We start from the raw sequence: 13,492 nt of genomic DNA, 5'->3' as shown, positions 1-13,492 counted from the left end.
CCACGAAGATCGATGGCGACGTCTGGTTCAAGGAAATGCAGATCTGCTATGGACTGTTGAAGGGCTTGGAGGAAGGCATTGGACTGGTGGAGGTTGAAGCGTTTAGAACGGCACACATGATGGAGCCAGGACTCGAGGATCTCGAGGGTGGGAGCATTTTGATCGGGGCGTTTAAGACCTCAAAAGAGAGAGTATTTGGGCGCACACGATGATTTGGGTTCCTCTTTCTTCAACTGTAACGTTGGCGGCGATGCCGCAGTTCCCCCTTCGTTGAAAAAAAGGGGAAAGCATTTCTGGGTGAGAGTTGAACGATGAGTTTTCCCTGGAAAACTTCATCTACTGGGTCCATTTGTACAAATTTACTTGCTTATTTAAGTTGTTGGTGGCTTTGTAACAACTACTGATCTGAAATTTTAATTTGTTGGTTAATGAAGTTCAGTAATTGATCTGGACAAGGGTTCGTTTGAATTACTTGTTTTATTAATTTGTTGGTGGCTTTGTGACAATTGATCTGGAATTTTAATTTGTTGGTTAACGAAGTTTAGTAATTGTTCTAGACAAGGGTTCGTTTAAGTTACTCGTTTTGTATTCTATTTCTCTCATTTTCTTGGTTTCTTATTGTTACTAGTGTGACAGCAAAAACTACATATATTTCTTGCCTAGTGATAAACACGGGGATGCAATTTAGGAGACGCATGGTAGGGTGGATTAGAGTGGAGCGGTAGAGTGTTTGTTTGCAAAATTTGAGTGTAGTCCAAATCTTTAAAGTAAATTTGTTACTTTTGAGAACCCCAAATAAAGTTGGAACAAGTGTGGTCCAGATCTGCAAATTTATTTTATTAGTGTGCCAAAATCTATAAAAGAAATCAAAATGGTATTGTTAAAGGAAGAGATAAGGGCATTTTAGGAAAAAATATATCATTAAAAAACATGTGTTAGTCACATGCTTAACTTCTGTCAATATTTTTTACTGAGGGTTTGGGGTCACAGGATATGACAAAAAGGTTAGAGGAGTTTAGTATAGGATAAAATTAAGTAGGGAATATGAGTGTAATAAGCTTTAAACATAAAGGAGGGGATTAATGTACTTTGCCATTTTTATTAACATTTTGTTTTGAACCCCTCATTTTCTTTAATTATAATTCTATTTTTGAATAAGTTTTGTCTTTTCTTTAATTTTGTTCTATTTTGGAATAATTTTGTGATTTTTTTTTCTATTCATAAAGGTCACAAGTGTTTGCGAATTGCAACACAAGCACCATAATCTTGGTAAGCCTCCTTACTCTACCCCTGTTATTCATTGTGTTTGTGTAAATTTTCGTGAGTATATTTACAAGTTGCAAGTGTTTTTATTATATATTTTTTAATAAGCATGCACTTAATTGGAAATTATGAAATTGGAATTGTTTTGACTACTACTAAACTCCCCTGGCAATTTTGACGGCTACTTTAAGAAGCTAAGTTGTGTTGTGCTGTGTTTTATTAGGTCAACACAAACATGTGTTTTAGGGTTTGTAAATCTCACGTTTTGTTTAATTAATTTTCTAGACCATTAATTACTTAGTTTTAAAAGTCTTTACAACTAATTAGTTTAAGTCTACACACATTAACATTCTATTTAGGTGCCTTAAATTTTATTTTTATTGGTTATTTACTCATTTATGGCATATTTACAAAGATATCATTAAGAAGTTGACTGCTTTTTCTTTCCATTGACTAGTGTTGACTATAGCACCCTAAATTTGGGCTTACTTATATTTAACAAAATACTTTATGTTCAATCTTAAAACATCTCATTTTTAAATATACCCCAAGACGAAAATAAAATCATGTAGGCAAAATAAGTGGAAAATTTTAAAACTTTTTAATTCCAATTGGAAAATTCACTTCACATAGTAAAACTTAATTAATTAATTAAAGAAAGACCTTTGTTCTTCATTTTCAAAATATCATCATTAACTATTAATCGTTTTCTTTATACGGGTAAAGTGACATTGCATCACGTCAATTCACTACTGCAAATATGACTTTTTAAGTCAGTTGAATAGCTCTTTTAACGATGGTTTTGAACCGTCGTAACAGCCGTCGTCGTAGAAGGTGCAAGTATTTTAAAGACGGGCCTATGAACCGTCGTTGTAAATAAGACTTTCTACGACGATTGATGAAAATGTCAACATTTTCTACGATGGGTGTGAAAAACCGTCGTTGTATATCCATGATTTTTACAACGGTTGATAATGAACCGTCGTTGTATGTGACATGCGAAAATGGTTTTTTACACCGGTTATGAAATAACCGGCATAGTAAATTCAATATACTAAGACGGTTATACAATAACCGTCGTAGTATTGACATTTTTTTAAAACTTTTTTACGCCGGTTGTTTAATAACCGGCATAGTAAGTTCAATATACTAAGACGATTATACAATAACTGTCGTAGTAATGCTATTTTTTTATTTTTTTTTTAATTATTTTTCGGTATTGCATTGGCTTTTTTTTTTGCCTTTTTTTTTGAATTTGATGGGAACCAAAACTATAATAATCATTTTCTATATTTAGAATGATTTTTGACTACAACAAGTGTGAAAAAATCAATATTTATAATTATATCCATTACAATACAATAATACATCATTTTAAATTAGTCCAATATCATCCATGTAACGGCGAACATGTGATTCAGGAAAAATTTGTCTCTCAAGCCTTAAAACCTGCGTTGCAGTTGTGGTTGCTACGAGTATTTAAGTGTCCAATTCGTGCGGTTGCATAGTAGACACAAGTGCAAAAGTGTAAGATTTCCTAATATTTTGCTGTATGAGTGGATAAAGACAAAAGGACAATGATATTATACAAAGTCAATTGATATTTTGAATTTGTATAGTTATTTTAAAAGAAAATAAAAAAGCTTGAGTACATAATTGGTATTCAATTTATTTCAAACTTTTGATATCTTATGGTCATTGAAAATTCATTTCTAAATTGGAATAAAATTGTTTTATAGAAGAAAAAGAGATAAAAACAAACAACGTGACATCTATCACGTGATGCTAATTATAAGTGATGGTACTAATTTGATTTAGGGCGCGATTGGTAAAAATAATTGATAAATTAATTAAAATTTTAAAAAACTAATTTTTAATTTAAAGTTGAAAGTTTTTAAATTAACTTATTAAATTTAAAGTATTTGATAAAATTAATTCTTAAACTAGTTTATAAACTAAAAATGACATAAATAATACAGTATGTCAGTTGTTTGCAAAATATTTTTTATATTATTATTTTTAAAATACTTCTATTTATAGACAAAAAATATTTGTAAACAGTTTTTTTGTGTGTTTTTATTACGATTTTTAGGTAGTTACAGTTTATATTTTTAGTTTATATATTGTCTTTGTATTTTTTGTTTAAAGATTATATATTTTATTAAATTTTAAAAATATATTGTATAAATAATAGAATAATTAAAACAAATAGTACAGTATTGAAAGATATACTATGTGAGAAATTTTATTAAAGTACTATGAATAAAAATGAAAAAAATGATAATAAACTATAAATTACAAGTTCGAATATTACTTTTGTGATGTACAATATTTGTAGTGAATATAGAACTTATGACTTCTTATATATTACCCTAACTATCCACTACTCAGTCAACTTAGTGGTTCATTCAAATATTACTTTAAATAGTATGTAAAATAAAGTTATAAAATAATATAATAAATACATTTTACAAACACATCTATTTAGTCTAATTAACTTATAAAAGAATTAAATAATTTATAAATAAATAAAATAACTTGTTAAACACACTTATTAGTTTACCCAAATCAAATTAACTTGTTAAATACTACTTTTTGATGGTATTAAAATTTATTTATTAATTTATTTTTTTATAAATATTTTTTCATACACAAATCAAATTTAGATTATATATTTAAAAAATAAAATTATTAATCAGATTATCCAGGTATTCTAACATGAATCATTCTCTATTCCATGCTCTGAATAATGACAAGAAATGTGCATATATTACAGACTATATTCTTATTTCTTAATTTGTTACTTAGCTAATATCAACAAAACATTTAAACTACAAAGAAAAAATATTACCTCAGCCACAAGAGTATCTTTTGTCACAGGATAACGTAACTCCAAGGGGTCTTCTTTTGATTCACGTGACTTGGCTTTTTGAACATTAATTAACCTCCGCAATACCTATTAGATCATCAAATCTAGGCCCATATTAAAATTATATATTAACTTGGTTTTAACATAAAATATTCTATCGAATTACAAATTATCAAATGCATATTTCTATTTTAAAACTTTAACAGCTACAAACTATGGGAGTATCTTCACAAACATTTAGTCTAAATTGAAGTTTTAATAAGTAATACATTTAAAAAATAAAAAACCCAGAATAGTTCATCTATACTTTAGCTAAACCCAATTCCCCAAGGAGTGATAATCAATACAAAGCAATACTCTACCAGAAAAAGAAAATAATTATCCCAGAAACAATAGCATAAATAGTCTAAAACAACAATGAAAAGATAATTATATACCTTTAACTCATATACTTATTTTTATTTTAATAATGATAATGATTGTGGTTGTGGGGGGTGTGATATGATAATTTATATCAACCAGGAAGCTTGTTGCCTTAGGTTTGTTACTAAATGAAACAAATTGCTACTACTTCAGTCCCTTTAAAACTTGTACTTTATTTAAAAACTTTGGCTTACTTGAGCTAGAACTTAGAAAACTACAAAAAATGTATTTATATTATAAGAGTTTAATTTCCATACCCTGTAAAAATATGTCAACTAATAAATAATCACCTTAGATGTGACCTTTAAAGTAATTTCCAAGTTTCGAAGGAAGATAGGAAATTTTTTTATTGGTTTGATCTGTAATGTGAAAGGTCTATTATGTATTTTTTAATCTCTCTCAAATTTATTGGTTTTTCTTTGAATAACTTAGCTGCGTTACTAATTTCATGAAGATGGGATAAACTGTCAGTCTTAGAGTACCCCAAGAAGTTTTGAACAAATTAGGCCTCATAATAAAATTCTAATAATTAATTGACACTAACTACATATTTAGTTCAAGATGCTTGAATTTTAATCTAAACTTTATTACATAATTAATATTTTAACTCAAACAACATATGCATGTTTGGGAAAAGGTTGGTGAGACCAAAAGTAAACGAATCAAAATCGTTACTTTTGCATTCATTTTGCCTTGGACAGTGAACTGAATGTTGTTTGTTTTCTCATACTATACACAAGAAAATTTCTCCTAATTTGCACTTGGTAGATGCATATGACAAGGGGAGATTCCCAGATTAATAAAAAGGAGCTAAATGCTTTTTTGTCTGATGAGTCATTGGCAAATGTACCTTTCCTTGTACTAGGAAACAAGATGGATGCACTTGATGCAGCATCAGAGAATAACTAGACAAATAAGAATCTTTTGTCTAGTTTTGTACTAGGAAAGAATGCAAGATAGTAAATAAGAAACAAAAGGACTTAAATGCATTATTGTTACAGAACCAACTGTTCATGTTGGTGTCATTGCTTAGAGATACAAAAATTTAGGAAATCACCCTATAGACTATCAACCTATAACTTAAAGTTGACTTAACAATGGCCTTATGCATTTATGCTATTAAAACTGATTTCTTTACATGTAGCATGTTAGAAATTAAAACTCTTCCCCCAACGATAACAGTTATCTAGATGAGAACACTTAATGAGAGTAATCTGTGTGTGATACTATCATAAATCATCTCCATAAATATTCATCAGTAGAAAGTCATTTTCTTTTATTTTACAAAAGTAATGACCATTGTCATTTGCTTAAAAAATATATTATTATTAGGTACTTAGTACTATATAAAACAATTATATCTTACAGAAATGTTAATTTATCACAATTTCTATGGCGATGTATACTATGGAAACAACTTGAGATATCATTGGCTTTTATATTGGGCCGCATTTCATTTGCAATTCTATTAGCAGAGGCTACCATACTAACCAGTGGAGTTGATTTATCCCTTTTCTCTATCCTAGTACATGCTGGAGGGCGGCACGAGGGCATTTTTTAGTTATAATCACTAAATGATATTAAAAGACTAACTAAATTATATAAAATGTAGAGTAGAACACATCCCTGTTAAACTAGGCTTCCTCCTTCTACGTACAACTCTGGATAACCATATAGTCACCTGCTATTTAAGAATCATAACATGCTAATATTTTGGGGAGTATTTCTCCTTTACATCAGAACTTATATGTTAAGGTTTGAGGACTAAAACCAACTTTCACCATAAGTACGGAGATTAAACATATTTTATTATTTTTTATTTAAATTGTTTAGTCTTTTATTTTGGTACAAGTTAAGATGACTTGCAGCAACGAACCAAGACAGATAATAAAAAAAACTGAGCAAATATAACATGAAAGTGTTTGGATTTCAAATATCTCAGGACATGGACGATTTGGTCCTAAGTTCTTGCAGCCATCAATATATATAGATGAAAGGATATGTAACAAACTGTTGGCTACTTCAACAATTAGTGTATGAGATAAGAGTCAGAGGACCTATGGAGCATAAGGTCATACAATATGTCACATGGTGTTGTCCTACAGAATTTATGTGATCTAGTTCATAACAAATTCATGACATAAAAACATCAGAATTTATGTGATCTAGTTCATAACAAATTCATGACATAAAACACCATAATTTATGTGATCTAGTTCATAACAAATTCTAATGACATGTACCTCTTTACAGATAGGAGGTTGCTTCTTCCCTTTCACCAAACAAGAGTTAAGATTCAATTACCTATATTATCAAATTTGAACATGTAAACTTGATTTCTAAAGTTGTGTTATGCTATACAAATCAATTCACACAACAACCATACTACCAGCATTTGACCAATCAAATGAAACATTGCTTTGAATACTTACATTTGTTGGGTTCCAAAGAAGTAAACATGCACTTTCTTCTGATCAGAGGAATAGCCCCACTTCTCCGCCTCACTTACCTGCCACCAGCAAAGAACTTGAAAAGTCATGAAATAACTAGTTAACTACTACAAACAAGAAGGGAAGCAAACATAAACATACTTAATTTTATAACCTAAGGCCCCATTTTTCTTACATTGTGATTTAGGGTGCATTTGACCACAGCCTAACAATGGGTGAAATTTAAGGGAGTAAATTTTAATGGGCAAAAAGTATGTTTAATTAGAGTGAAAAAAGACAAGAGAAGTTACGAGTTCTTTTGTTGTAAAACTAGCACTAATCCTGACAAGGGGAAACATTGTCCAGTGTTGCCCCTCTCCTCCCTCACACCCTTGCTTACATCTCTCTCAAAATAGAAATATTAGCAATATAACAAAACATTAATTAAAAACGAACTTTGAACACACATTACTCTTCTATTAGCCGCAATTAATAGAACTAAATTAAACAGGAAATAGAAGGAGGCTAGGGTTGACGACATTACCAGTTCAACGAGGCTAGGGTTGGTCGAAGCCCACCGTTCGAGGAACACGAGCTATGGTTCGCTTCGATGCGCCTCACTTTAACAAAACCGAACACCGTTTAGGTGCGTCAACTACTCAGCTTCGATGAGGTTGAGGTGCGTCAGCTTCGATGAGGTTCAGGTGCGTCAGCTTTGATGAGGTTGAGGTGCGTCAGGTTCAATGAGGATGAGGTTGAGGTGCGATGAGGTTGAGGTGCGTCAGGTTGAGGTTGAGGTTGAGCTTCGATGAGGAATATCACGAGAGAATGGCTGAGAGGAGAGACAACTGAAGAGGCTAGGGAGTAAAAGTAATTAAAGTATACAACGACGGTCATAGGGAAAAAACCGTTGTTGTCTTAATTAGTGGTAATTACAACATTGCCACTACAACCAATTCTACATCGGTTATTTGTTACCGCCTTAAAATCTACGACGTAAAAAACAAAATTTGTATTACTAATTACAAAATTGCCACCGCGTCATATATTAAATCGGTTCCCTAGAACCGTCGTAGATTGCGCGATGTTAAAACCATTATTTCTAGTAGTGATTACTTCTATACATCATCCCAAATAATAACCATTCATTCTTCGACATAATAGAAATATAAACTAGGTGTACCTCCGTGGCCACCAAATGCATACATAAATAAGTTTTGAATAAGTATCAAGGTCATATGCATTTTAGTGGTAGAAATAAGTAACAAAACAGTAAGGAATCACGTATGTAAAGACGATCGAATAAGTACAAAGATCTGATTTCTAAGTCTACCTAAGTCAAACACACAAAAGAAAAAGAGGGAAAAACATAGGACTCATAACAATTATCTATATCCCAAACCTCATGTAGTTAGTTGTACCCAACAAAAAAGTTTATGTTAGATCTTGGGAAGTATCCTAGCCAAAACCCTGTGAAGAACCCTAGTGAAAGTCCTCCATTGGGCCTCTTCCATCCTCACATGCTCCTCTGTAGTGTCCTCCTCGACATATCGAGATCCTTCCCAACCATCTTAGGATCCTCCTCAGGATGTTCCTCCTTCTCAAACTGAAAATCATCCAAATCTATACCATAGGCGGTGCCAACCTTCGTGCACCCACTCCCGTAAAAGTCAAGTAATGAGGCTCAAATGGAAATGTGCAAACAATAACTAACATTGACCTCAGAGATATCTAGGTAGAAGGAGTAGCCTTTGAGTTTGTAGGATAAGAGATGGGTCTGTTAGACAATGATGAAGATGAAGATGAGACCTCTATGATATCCACAAGTGCTGCATGACGACAATACAATGGGATAGGCTGAGTTCACCAAGCAAAGTAATCAAAGTCTTAGGCTACGTGTAAGGCTCATCCACTGACGTGATGAGGAAGCGCAAGTGTCCCACGAAGTGGTCTTTGTTCATGACCTCATCATGGATCCACCAACCTTCAAACACAATAATCCAAAGTCAAAGATCCCAAACAACCTACACAGCCATTGCGTGTGGTTTAGTAGCGATAACCACTCACGATAACCCTAGTTTGAGTATCTAACTCATAACACCTTCACATACTGGGTCCCATTACAATTAAGCCACCATGTCTTAATGGTTTTACATAACTTTATAGATGACGATTAAGAGTACATGACCTATGTCCAGTACTAGTGACATGACCCTCTCACCAACCATGGTTATAACTCCTTTTAATCAAGAATGCCAAGTCAGTTTTGGTGAGTCCCCCCACACTAATTGGACTTTTAACCGAAATATCAAAGATCACACTAGAAGAGGGGGGTGTTGAATAGTATGTTAACTAAAGATATAGACTTTTTCACAAAGAAGTGATTTTCATGAGTTAAAATGCAAGAATACAAATATGGTCTATGTTGTCCAGTGACTTAAAAATAGTTTGTGAAAACAAAGGACTGTCATCCAAGTATGATAAAATATAATTTTCATAAAGGTTTTATGAATAATACTTATGTGACTTAGTGTGTCAAAGTAAGCTGGAGAAAATACTAGTTAAAGCTTAAGAGAGAGGTCAAAACACTTAGTTTACATTAGTTCACTCAAGCTGAGCTAGGTCCAGTTCTTCTTTACAAACTATAAAGGGTTCCACTAATCAATAATGATTACAAACAAGTGTTCTAACCTTCCACTCTCGGTTAAACAAGTATTCTCAAGGTCACTACTGACACACTATTTTGACTCCCCCTGATTCTAAGAACATCCAAGTATTGTTCTGTTACTAAGTCATTCCTTGCTTTCACAAACAGATTGTTTGATTGAATACAATGATTCATATACTCAAAGAGTGGATAAACAATAAGCTCAAATACAAAAGATGAATTTGCCAGGCAAATGATACAACTGTTTTAAGTATAGAATGTATTGTCCAATGACTTGTAGAAAACAAATCTTTCACTTTGATGCTTCACTTCATATTTCACTTCTTTACTTCACTTTATAACTTGAGTCTTTATTTATATAGACTTTAGTGAAGTATCCGTTGTGGGATCCATGCTCGCTTTCTTGATATGACCGTTGTCTCACATCTAGGCATAGAGCAACATGGCATGCTTTGGTTAGAGAGAGGAATAGCAGAGTCAGACAACAACAAAAAAAGTACAAACAACTGCATTTGTATCTTCTTTTTGAGGAAGTGACCCAAGAGGAATATCCTTTGTTCATTCCTTTCTTTATGTCCTTATCTTAAATTTAAATGTTAGCAATTCAAACATAATAGAGGCAAAATGAAATTTCAAGAGGTTAGGTTTGTGCACTTTCCTTTTGTCGCTAACACTGAAGCTTGCTTGATAAGCTTCTATGGAGGATGGATCTTTAAGCTTCAATAAGGTCCTTCTATGGTGATTTTCATCCATGGAGTTGCAACGAAAGATAAAGGAGAAGAGGTGAGAGGAGGCGCCATCCACTAGAGAATAAGCCATGGCAGGAGGAGCTTCACCACCAAGAGAGTGCCTTAGATAAGAAGCTTAGAGAGGAAGATTCAACAAAGGAAGAGAATGAGAGAGAGAGAGAGAGTGAGAGTGGCGTGGAAAGTAAAGGAGAATAGGGAGAGAAGTTGAACTTTGAAGTGTGTCTCATAAGTTTCTCATTCATCAAAGTTATGACAAGTGTTACACATGTTTCTATTTATAGCCTAGGTCACTACACTTTGTGATGCCACATTCATTTTCATTTCATGTGAATCTAAAAGGAATATTCCAAGAATATGCCAAAGGCATCTTAGCATATTCCCTTTAGATGCCACGAGCATGAAAGGTGTGACTCTAGCACATGGGAAGCTTCCTTGAGAAGCTTGGGAAGCAGGGAAGAAAACTTCCTTGAGAAGCTAGAGGTTAGCTACTCACACCCCTCCAATAGCTAAGCTCATTCCTATGCCAAAATAGGCTTGGCTTCTTGGGTAAGGAGGAGGCTAACATTCACCTGGCTTGGGGAGGCTGAAGCCCTGATGAATCTTAGCTACACACATCCCTCCAATAGCTAAACTCACACCCATGCCAAAATACATGAAAATACAAAAAAGTCCCTACTACAAAGACTACTCAAAATGCCCTGAAATATAAGGCTAAAACCCTATACTATTAGGGTACCCTTAACTTGTAGGGTAGGGTGCCCTTAACTAAATGACCAAAATACAAGGTCCAAAATAAGAAAAACCTATTCTAATATTTTCAAAGAAAAATGGATCCAACCTTGGCCCATGGGCTCATAAATCTACCCTGAGGTTCATGAGAACCCTAAGGCCTTCTTCAGCAGCTCTAGTCCAATGCCAAAATAGGCTTGGCTTCTTGGGAAAGGAGGTGGCTGGCATTCATCTGGCTTGGGGAGGCCCAAGCCTTGATGAATCTTAGCTACACACACCCCTCCAATAGCTAAGCTCACCCTCATGCCAAAATACATGAAAATACAAAAAGTCCCTACTATAAAGACTACTCAAAATGCCCTGAAATATAAGGCTAAAACCCTACACTACTAGGATACCCTTAACTTGTAGGGTAGGGTGCCCTTAATTAAATGGCCAAAATACAAGGCCTTGATGAAGGAAAACCTATTCTAATATTTTCAAAGAAACATGGATCCGACCTTGGCCCATGGGCTCATAAATCTACCCTGAGGTTCATGAGAACCCTAGGGACTTATTCACCAACTCTAGCCCAATCCTCTTGGAGCCTCTTACTCATGGCTCTGGTGACTGGTCCCTTCCGAGGGAGGATTGCATCACCAGATGGTGTAAGCTCCATTAGAGCTTGTAGGTCTAGGATCTTCTTCATCAATGGATTCCTTTGCTTCTTGGAAGATGAATAGCAGCGGAATGGAGAAGGAAGAGAGAGAGGAGATGCCACTTCAAGGAAAAGATGAGTCTAGAAGAAACTCACCACCATAGGAGGCCATGGATAAGCGCTTGGAGGAAGAAGGAGATGAATGAAGGGAGAGGGACAGAAGAGCACGAAATTTTGTGCTCTAAAAGAGCTCTGAAATCTGAAGTTTAATATTCAAATGATCAAAGTTGAAAAAAATGCACACACATGACCTCTATTTATAGCCTAAGTGTCACACAAAATTGGAGGGAAAATTGAATTTCAATTCAAATTTCACTTGAATTTGTGGAGCCAAACTTTGGAGCCAAAATTTCACTAATTATGATTAGTGAATTTTAGTTATGGTTCAGCCCACTAATCCAAGATCAATTCCAAGATTCTCCACTAAGTGTGCTTAGGTGTCATGAGACATGTAAAGCATGAAGGACATGCACAAAGTGTGACTATATGATGTGGCAATGAGGTGTAGTAAGCAAATGCTCACTTCTTCGTCTAAAATTTAATTGGATTGGGCTTCAACCAATTCAATTAAATTTATTTCCAACTACACACATCAAATATTCACTTAGTGTATGTGAAATTACAAAACTACCCCTAATACAAAAACTAGTCTAGGTGCCCTAAAATACAAGGACTAAAAAATCCTATATTTCTAGGGTACCCTACCTATATTATAGAGCCCTAAATACAAGGACCAAATATAATGACATCCTAGTCTAATATGTACAAAGATAATTAGACCCAACGTTGGCCCATGGGCTCAGAAATTTACCCTGAGGTTCATGAGAACCCTAGGACCTTCTTCAACAGCTCTATCCTAATCCTCTTGGAGCCTCTTGCTGAGGGCTCTAGTGACTGGTTCCTTCCTAGGGAGGATTGCATGATCCCTTCCCCTTGAAGAGGATTTGACCTCAAATTTGTTAGTTCCTCTTCCTCGATATCAGCTCCACCTGCAAAAGGAATTAAATCAGAAATGTTAGAAGTGGTGCAGACTCCATACTCTTCTGGGAGGTCCAACCTATAGGCATTATTATTGATCCTCTCCAAAACCTAAAAAGGTCCATCCCCTCTAGGGCTAAGCTTGGATTTCCTTTTAGTAGGGAATCTATCCTTCCCAAGATGGAGCCAAACCCAGTCACCCTCATTAAGAACTAGCTCTTTTCTTCCTCTATTGCCTTTAGTTGAATACACCTTTGTTTGGTTCTCTATTTGGTTCTTAACACTCTCATGCAACTTCTTTACAAACTCTGACCTAGATTCCCCTTCTTTATGTATAAAAGAAGTGTCCAGTAGGAGAGGAATGAGGTCTAACAGTGTTAGGGGATTAAACCCATAGACCACCTTAAAAGGGGACTGCTTGGTGGTTCTATGAACCCCCCTGTTGTAGGCAAATTCTACATGAGGAAGATACTCATCCCAAGACTTATGGTTGCCTTTTAGAAGAGCCCTTAAAAGGGTGGATAAAGACCTATTCACTACCTCTGTTTGCCCATCAGTTTGTGGATGACAAGTGGTAGAGAAAAGAGGTTTAGTTCCTAGCTTAGCCCATAAGGTTTTCCAGAAGTGGCTAAGGAACTTAGCATCTCTATCTGACACAATGGTCCTAGGCAAACCATGGAGTCTCAC

The sequence above is a fragment of the Glycine soja genome, chromosome 1 (genome assembly GCF_004193775.1).
Source record: "Glycine soja cultivar W05 chromosome 1, ASM419377v2, whole genome shotgun sequence".
In the NCBI taxonomy this organism is placed as follows: domain Eukaryota; kingdom Viridiplantae; phylum Streptophyta; class Magnoliopsida; order Fabales; family Fabaceae; genus Glycine; species Glycine soja.
Note: the sequence above shows the minus strand (reverse complement) of the source record.